The 10,095-nt window shown below is 35.0% G+C and overlaps 1 pseudogene; it reads left to right on the top strand.

Moving 5' to 3' along the window:
• The first annotated feature begins 2,122 nt into the window (after positions 1 to 2,122).
• LOC146997129 (uncharacterized) lies at positions 2,123 to 3,465 on the top strand (annotated as a pseudogene).
• The last annotated feature ends 6,630 nt before the right edge of the window (positions 3,466 to 10,095 follow it).

Below are 10,095 nucleotides of genomic sequence, written 5' to 3'. Positions count from 1 at the left end.
ATCTTTTAAAAATAATCTATTTTAGTTATTATTTTTCTCAGTAGATGTTACTACTATACCAGGGCTTAAGTTTATAAGCAAAAAATATTCAAAATAGGATCACAAGAGTGATATCCCTGTATCTCGCATTTTTCAATATTTTAAAAATTTTGGTATACAGTTTATGATATGTATGATACTTTTTAATATTCAAAAGTACTTTATTTTCAAAAATCTTAATTGTATTCAATATTTTATAACATTAATTTTGCAGTTGAAATAAGTGGGTTAAAATTTGTCCCACCACACACTTGAATTTCCGCTCAATAGATGGCAGCACTCACGATTATTTTTTTTCTTTTTTGCATCTACTTTTTTCGTGATTGCGCGCGCTTTTACATCCGTTGTATGCTCTGATGTGCTAAAATGTCTAGGAAAAAATTAACAACTCAGGAAGCTTTGGATCTTTTTGCTGAATTGCCATCTGATTGCGACTCAAATGCTTCAGATGTCAGTTTCTGATTCAGATGAAATTGAAATCCAGGAGAGAATAACTGAGGTTGAAGTTATTGCTGAAGAAGAAAGGGAAGTAGTCATAATTTGTTTCGCTTTTTAAAGACACAGATGCATCTATGCATGTGGCACTGTAAATATGAATCGGAAGTATCTACCCACAAATTTATGTCAAGAGGATATATAGACTTTTCAGTTAGCGATGATTCAATTTATTGCATAAAATGGAAGGATAAAAGATCCGTTTCCATCCTGTCTTGCCTGGAAAAGGCAACTGAAATGAAAGAAATTAATAGAAAGGAACGAGATGGAAAGACAAAAAAAAAAAAAAAAAAAGTACTGTGCCCAAACAGCATTATTTCATACAATAAGAATATGGGATATGTCGACTGATTGATCAACTGAAAGGACTATATGAAATAGACCGCAAAAGCAAGAAATGGTGGCACATGATTTTTTTTTTTTTTTTTACTTTTTAGATGCGAGTATAGTAAACACATTTATTCAAGTTTGTTCGCGAACCTGATCATGATGTAAAAACAATGAAAGGTTTTCTTCTCTCAGTTACAGAAGGTCTAATGGCACTTGCAGGCAAGAAAGAGCTGAAAAGAAAACTGAAATCCCCAGTTCAAATAAAACTAAAAACCCGTTCGTACAACCAGAAAAGACACTAAAAAATGTAAGTAAAACGCCAAAGAGAACGAGCAGGAGAAGATGTGCATATTGCAGCATATCGAAAGAATAACGACGAACATTTTGCATGTGTGAAACATGTGAAGTGCCTCTATGCTTACAAAAGAATGAAATAACATGTTTTTCAAAGTTTCATGAAAGTGACTTTTTTTTCAATTTTAGTCATATATAAATGTTTTTGAATCAAGTGCCAATTTTAATATTTTATTTAGTATCATATGTACGAGTATCAAATTTTAATCTTAAAATAATATTCAAGAAAATATTTTCTTTTGTTCCTAAAATTTAAAAATATTAAATATATACTACATGCAAAATGTGCATATGCAAAATTTTACAAGTCATGCATATATGCAATAAGTACAAAATGCATTTTAGTGTGTTTATTATGAATATTTTAGAATGCACGCTTTATTTTGTTTATTCATTCCACATATAATTTTTTTTCCCTGCTATACACCAATATGCTATAAGACATGTGCTAGTTGCATGGTGGGACAAATGGTATCCCACCTTCCACCGTAAAAAATAAAAGCGCAGAATTTTTTTCAAGCCTTAAAGGCACTTAAGTAAGTCCATCTGACTTATTCTAAGGCATTTTTTTAAAGATTAAAATATATTTTAAATATGCGTGTCGCAAAGGGTTAAACCAGACTTAAAAAATTTGACAGAAAGGTATTTTTTTATAAATTTTGTCAGTGTTTTAAAAGAAAGGCAAAGATTTCCTACACAGAATTAAAAGCGTTCTGTTGCAAAGAAATCAGAACTTAGTATTAGTTCTGGTGAATTGGGGGGGGGGGAGTTTAAACATAATTTTGTCTGTATTTTGAATGACAATAATTTTGTCTCGGTCTTTTAGATGGTTTAGTGAAGCATGTGAATCTGAAATTTATGAAAAACTGGTTACACAATTATAATACTTTATTACAAAAAATAATAGTAGGACTGGAAGGGAATTAACTTTTTTCCTTTCCTAGGTATGTAGTGTGAATATGATCTGATTTGCATAATATATTTAGCCACTGAGTGAATAAATTCCTACTAGTGCCAGACCTGGTCAAAAGACATGTTGCCATTCATACATTACTGCATTCATTGCACTGTTTTTTAAATGATTTGTTTATTTTCTTTACAACAACTATGTAATTCTGCAAAACTCAGGAATCATGCAAACATGTGCCACAGAAAGTGGCCTAAAATGCTTGGTATAAGGATGAAGTAACTTCTTTTAGATATGTTGTGGTTTATCTTATTTGGAAAAGTCTAAAAAAATATCATACCAATTTAACCCCAGAACAGCCGAGAGATGGCAGCACATGATTACAGACCACAAAATTCTATCCCAAGATTCTCAAGGAGAGAGTCAGTCGTCGAACGCGCGCGATGGTGCACGTGTGTAGTTTGGAGGTGAAGATGAAATAAAAATTGTTAAGTTTGAAATGTTGAATCTAATTTGATCTTCCTAAATAATTATCATAGATTCTTAACAATGGTGACCCGGCCTTGCAGCAACCAAGCGTTATTGTTTTAAACTAATATTTGCACGGAAAAAAAAAAAAAAAAAAAAAAATTCTCTTTTTTTTTACATATTACTTGGGACTTAGCCACGTGACTGGAAATGACTGAAGGAACAGCAATAATCGGAGCAGTAAAGATACCTGTGTACAACTTCGCCGATCCTTCACTATGGTTCACTATGTGCGAAGCAACATTTGAATTGGGAACACCGAAAGCGATATCGGAGTCTCGCACGAAGTATAATTACATTGTTTCGCACCTGCCCGCCGAAGCCGCATCAATTGTGAGAGATGTAATCAAAGCCCCCAACTCCACGGATCCTTACAATCACATTAAAACTGAGCTAATCAAGCGGTGCGGAGAATCGACGCATCAAGAAATGAAAAAACTCCTCGGCGGCGAACAGTTGGGAGATCGCCGGCCAAGTGAACTCTTACGCATAATGCGACGACGCGCTGAGTCATACAGCATTTCCGATGAACTAATGCTAACTGTTTTTACAGCATATCCCGAGTTTCGTACAGGTCGATACTCGCAGCGAACACGCCTTTAACCTTGGATAAAGCTGCGGAAGTTGCGGATCGTGTCATCGATGTATCACCATCTCCTGTAGCGGTAAGTGCCACAAATATTTGTTCTGCTAATATTTCAGATTCCATTGAAGAACGTTTACTCGCAGAGATAAAAAAATTGCACGTAAGAATCGATAATATCTCGCGTGATCGTCGCCGCACTCGTAGTCAGAATAAATATCGCGGCTAAAGAGAACGCAGCCCCTCTCAAAATAAAAACAAGTTTGATACCTGTTGGTACCACCTTAAATTTGGTGAGAGAGCTATAAAGTGTACCCCGCCCTGTAAATTTTCAAAAAACGGCCCAGGCGAGGCATAGCGGCGACTACAGCCTTGCCCTCCAATTCTCGTCGCCTTTTTGTTAGAGATGCGCGCACAAATGTCAACTTCCTCATCGACACGGGTTCTGACGTATCTATAATTCCAGCAACAGCATTGCAAAGGCGAAATCGCATCCAAATGACCCTTTCAGCAGCAAACACTACACCAATTTCCTTCTACACTAGCCAAAATCTCTCCTTAGACTTAGGTTTAAGACGCATATTCAGATGGACCTTTCTTGTCGGCAGTGTTTCAACCCCTATTATTGGTGCAGATTTTTTGTATAATTTCAACTTGATGCCTAACCTCCACACAAAAAGATTAATCGACGGTAACACTAATCTTGGCTCTAAATGCAGTTTACGAGTTAGTGCAATACATTCAATAAAGACAGTATCTGGCGACAGTATATACCATAAATTATTATTAAAATTTCCAGAAATCACAAAACCACCCCGTGCTGACCAAGAAATTAAGCACACAGTAGTGCATCACATCCAAACCACAGGACCTCCCGTCACTGCTAAAGCACGACGTCTTGCCCCAGACCGCCTACGAATCGCCAAAGAAGAATTCCAAAATATGATAGAATTAGGCCACATTCGTCCTTCAAAAAGTAACTACGCATCACCTTTGCATATGGTCCCTAAAAAGGACAGCACGGAATGGCGTCCTGTAGGAGATTACAGAGCCCTCAATGCACAAACAATAAAAGATAATTATAACATTCCTAATATCTTAGATTTTACTTCTGAACTACATGGCTGCAAAATTTTCTCGTACCTTGATTTAATTAAAGCCTATCATCAAATCCCTATACATCCTGATGATATCCACAAAAGTGCTATAATCACCCCCTTCGGCTTATTTGAAAGCTGTCGCATGCAATTTGGCCTATGTAACGCTGCAGCCACATTCCAAAGATTCATCGATGAAGTTACTCGAGATTTAAAATTTGTTTATGCATTCGTAGACGATATATTAGTAGCATCTAAATCTGAGGAAGAGCATATCTCGCATCTAAGAATACTTTTTGAAAGATTGCAAAATTATGGCCTTAGCCTTAAACCTTCTAAGTGTGTTTTTGGTGTTTCCTCAATAAATTTCTTAGGTGTCAAAGTATCTGAAGAAGGAACAGAACCCCTGAAAGATAGAGTAGACTGTATTTTGAATTTTCCTAAACCTACTACCATAATTCAATTAAGACGCTTCTTAGGTCTATTCAATTTCTATAGACGTTTCGTTCCTAGAGCAGCACACATATTAGCACCCTTAAATAAATTTTCAGAAGGTATCAAAAATAATAAAAAGAGCAGAAAACCTAAACAAAACGATCCCAAAGAAACACTTCAATGGTCTGAGGCTAGCGAACAGGCATTTACAGATGCCAAAAATTCACTAGCTACCGCAACTCTTCTTCGTCACCCAATTCCAGGAGCCAAACTTAGTGTTTGGGTTGATGCCAGTGACCTGGCAGTTGATGGTTCCTTGATGCAACTCAACCTTGATGGTTCCTTGATGGTTCCTTGATGCAACAGAACTCATCTGTGATGTATCAACCGGAATTCCAAGACCTATTGTGCCAGCATCTTTTCGTAAAATAGTGTTTGACCATTTTCAGAACCTCTCGCATCCAGGAACAACAGGATCTTGCAAATTAATTTCTGCTCGCTATGTTTGGCCCAATATGAAAAAGAATATTAAAGACTGGGTACCGATTGCATTCTTCTCTGTTAACCTCAACTGGGAACCGATTGCATTCTTCTCTGTTAAGCTCACCAACAGTCAACAAAAATTCTCCACCTATGATCGAGAACTATTGGCCATTTACACTGCGGTGAAGAGATTCCGGCACATGCTCGAAGGTCGGAACTTTATCATTTTCACTGATCAAAAGCCTCTTATCTACGCCTTTAAGCAAAATTCAGAGAAGTGCAGTCCGCGCCAATGGCGTCGACTTGATTTCATTTCTCAGTTTAGCACTGACATTCGTCATACCAGTGGTGTTAATAATAGCGTTGCAGATGCATTATCCAGAATTGAGATAAACAACATCTCAAATTCCTCATTTCTTGATTTTGAAGCCTTTAGTCACGCTCAGAAAGCTGATGATTTACAAAATCTGCAAAACAGCAATCATTCACTAGAAATAAAGTCCATGCCCAGCCCAGTGTCAGCAACAGAACTCATCTGTGATGTATCAACCGGAATTCCAAGACCTATTGTGCCAGCATCTTTTCGTAAAATAGTGTTTGACCATTTTCAGAACCTCTCGCATCCAGGAACAACAGGATCTTGCAAATTAATTTCTGCTCGCTATGTTTGGCCCAATATGAAAAAGAATATTAAAGACTGGGTAAAAAGTTGTGATGCATGCCAGCGATCCAAAGTTCACAAACACACAAAAACACCTCTGGGTACATTTGCTACACCAGACGCACGATTTTCTCATCTGCATGTGGATTTAATCGGACCCTTGCCTCCTTCAGAGGGCAAAATGTACTGCCTCACCATCATCGACAGGTTCACCAGATGGCCTGAAGTGATACCCATCGCTGATATGACAGCAGCAACAGCATGCAGAGCCTTGTTCGAAGGATGGATATCCCGCTTTGGATGCCCATCTACCATCACCACAGATCAGGGTCGCCAGTTTGAGTCACCTCTGTTCAGTGAGCTCACACAAATTATGGGAACAAGAAGAATTCGTACTACAGCCTTTCATCCCCAAGCAAATGGCTTAGTAGAACGTTTTCACAGAGTCTTGAAAAATTCTTTAAAAGCCCATGAAAACCCAAGATGGACTGAATCATTACCAACAGTTCTCCTTGGCATTCGAGCTGCTGTTAAAACAGACATACAAGCATCAAGTGCTGATCTTGTGTATGGAACTTCACTAAGACTTCCAGCAGATTTATTTTCCCAAAGTGCCCAAAATACAACTCCATCTTATGAGTATGTGCAGAAACTCCAGGCACAAATGCAGCAGTTAAAGCCATTTCCCAACCAAAATCACCAAACAAGAATCTTTGTGCACCCAGAATTGCAAAAGTGTACACATGTTTTCCTTCGTGTGGACAAAATAACACCACCGCTCACTCAACCATATACAGGTCCCCACAAAGTCATAAGTCGAAGCGACAAAGTTATAAAAATATCCATAAATGTCAGGCAAAGCAATGTTTCCCTAGACAGAGTGAAACCTGCATTCATATATAATGATGAAATACAACAAATTCCTCACGAGCATGAACCTAAAGTCCCAGGAAATACTACTGGAAACTCTGTCAACAATTCCAAAACCACAAAATCTGGATGAATTGTGAAATTTAGCAAGAGACTCATCACAGAAATTGGTTAACTTGATCATAATTACTCTTGAGTTACTCGATTTTCAATGTTCATCATATCACAATTATTCTCTACAAATTTCAGAACTGAAAAACCTTTATTTTCATTTATTCATGTCAATTAGATTTAACCTGTATTACTTTATTTTGTTTTCTACTTTTATTTAATTTCATGTATGTAAGTGATTTCAGCAACTGACACAACCCAGCATCCCAATTCCCTTTTGTTTATGCTATGTATGTGTAAATACTGTCGTTCTTTCACTTCGCTTGTTCACTGGGGGGATACTCTTGTTGTGGTTTATCTTATTTGAAAAAGTCTAAAAAAATATCATACCAATTTAACCCCAGAACAGCTGAGAGATGGCAGCATATAATTACAGACCACAAAATTCTATCCCAAGATTCTCAAGGAGAGAGTCAGTCGTCGAACGCGCGCGATGGTGCACGTGTGTAGTTTGGAGGTGAAGATGAAATAAAAATTGTTAGGTTTGAAATGTTGAATCTAATTTGATCTTCCTAAATAATTATCATAGATTCTTAACAGATATTTCACTTGTCACACAGAAAAAGAAAACTCAAAATAATTTTCAATTTTTTTCTTAAAATTATCCATTTGCCTTATAAAATAAATATTTAATTAAACTAAATTTTAAAATTTACATTTCCATGTGCATATTATGAAGATTATTATTATTTTATATATACATACTGTATATATAAAATATGTAGACCCAGATTTAGACTAAGCCTCATATACATTTACTTCTCCCCCCCCATTTCTTCTTTCTTGGTCTTGGTTCAATCCACAGTAAAACTGGCATAAATTTTTTTTATGCCAGTTTTACTGCATCCTTTCCTTTAAAAGTACATCCTTTCCTCGAGTTTCTAACGACGTTTTGTTCCTAATGACCATTTCCTTGTTGCCCTAAAAATATGCTTATTTTGCTAAATGGTTTATCCAGTTCTAACTGTTTGCATGTATCATATAATAACAGAGCTGTGACAGACACATATACTAGTGTTAAAATATTTTGTTCTTGATGTGAAATGCCATTCATGTTACAATACTGAGGATAATAATAAAATTTACATGTCTTTTTTTTATTATATGCTTGCCTACCTACTGAATTTAATTTTATATTATCATTTTTATTTTTCAAAATTGTATTTTAGAACGCCCCTCTCATTCTTTAACTTCATTTTTCTTTACTTTGAAATTCTTCATTTGAGACATATACAATTTCCTCCAATTTTAGTACAAAATCGAGGGGAAAAAAAAAGTACCTGGAAAATCTCAGTAACGATGGTGAGGTCCAAATTAAGTTAGAAATTAAGCAATTCATTTCACAGCTGCATTTTCAGCAGTGAAATTTCTTTTAAGGGTCAAAAATGTTACAACTATTAGGTGTTTTGTTAGAAAAATTCTGTGCTTTAATAAATAAATGCATTATTTTCTTGACGAAAAGGAATTTCTAATAATGCTTTGTATCCATATTGTTAATTACTGGACATGCATTTGTTTTTTTTATTTAATTCAGTTGGGGAAATATTCAACCACATTTTTCTGTATATCTTGCATAGAGATTGCTCATATTTAGGGTTTTCATAGATGCTAACTCTACTGGTTTTCAATCACGTTACAAAAATCTCCAGTTTTTGAGATTTCATTGTTGACAGCTGTGGATTTTCTTCAGATGAAAAATAGACATTTTTATGACTTTATTGTTTATCAATTATTTTTGTATGCTTTTGTAATTTTTTTATTATTAAAATATTTTCCCTTTTACAAAGTTCTAAACTTTTTCTTTTTTCAGATTCACCTCACCGATGATATCGGAACAACATTATTGATGTTTGTTGTATTCAGATCTGCTTTCGACGAAATAAATTCAGGTAGTGAAAAATATTCATATGCAGATTTATTTACGCTCTTCATAGAACGGGGATGTGACGTTAATGCCACTAGGTTGGGTAGTACTGTTCTTCACTTGGCAGTTATCGAAAAACAAGAAATTTTAGTGCGAAAATTGCTCATTTCTGGAGCTGAAATCGACAGGCGTGATGAGTATGGTTTTACCCCATTGTTCTATGCATGTAGAAGAGGTAGCCAGAGATTTGTGGATTTACTTATAATTGCTGGTGCTAAATTATGCACACAGAATTGGAGAAATAATTTGATAATCTCTGGAAATGAAGAAAGCATTAAGATGCTTATATATATAAATGATAAATCCAAGCAGTGTCATACGCTGGAAAACTTGTGTTACATTAGTATCAGGAAAAGACTTCAGAATGTAGAAAGAGATGCCTTTCAACTGGGTTTACCTCCATTATTAATAAGACGCTTACAACTCAAAGACTGTTCTAATTATGTAGGATGATTATTCTAATTATGTATGATGTACTGAGTTGTAAAGTTTAATAAAGGGTAAAATATTGCTAAGTATGCATTTTCCTTTTTTGAGGGGGCTGAAATAACACTTCTTTTATTATTTTACATTCTTACAATATTTGCTGTCATAATTTATAAAAGTTGCGCTATATCTATAGTACAAACAAGCAAGAAGAAAGGTGTGCATATATCATATGTTAACAACAAAACAATGCACAAATGGAAAAGTTTGTAACCCAATAAAAGCACTTTTGTTATAAATAACACCAAGCAAGAAATAACATTTGCATGGAAGGAAAGCTTTTTTAGAATTATATTTAAATTATCTGCGACAATAAAAGCATGATCAAGTTTTCTTGCCAATTAACAGAACCAGTCCAGTCCTCCTGTATACAGATTTGGGAGATATTTTAAAATTTTATTGCCTTTTAGTCCACTTTCACATTACTTTGATTACCATTAAAAATTAACATGAGTCCGGCCTCTGAAAATTTACATCTTATTCAAAAATTACAAATCTTTGGATAAGATTACAATCACAGATACAAATCTTGTTCAAAGAGTTGAAGTTATATATTTAATTATTTATATGACTTATCGTTATTATCGTTGCTAGAATATTTTATTTTGATAATTATATTTTACTTTTATTGGAGCTGGAATAATGATTGCAGTTTGTGTTTTCCAGCAGTTAATTAATTAAACTAAAAAAGTATTGCTTCTTATCATCTTTCGTTTTTTAATATAACCGTTA

Source organism: Stegodyphus dumicola, chromosome 5 (assembly GCF_044657685.1).
Source record: "Stegodyphus dumicola isolate Sdum_Otavi_A_Nest chromosome 5, ASM4465768v1".
Classification (NCBI taxonomy): Eukaryota; Metazoa; Arthropoda; class Arachnida; order Araneae; family Eresidae; genus Stegodyphus; species Stegodyphus dumicola.
Note: the sequence above shows the minus strand (reverse complement) of the source record. Positions and strands in the feature narration are given on the sequence as shown.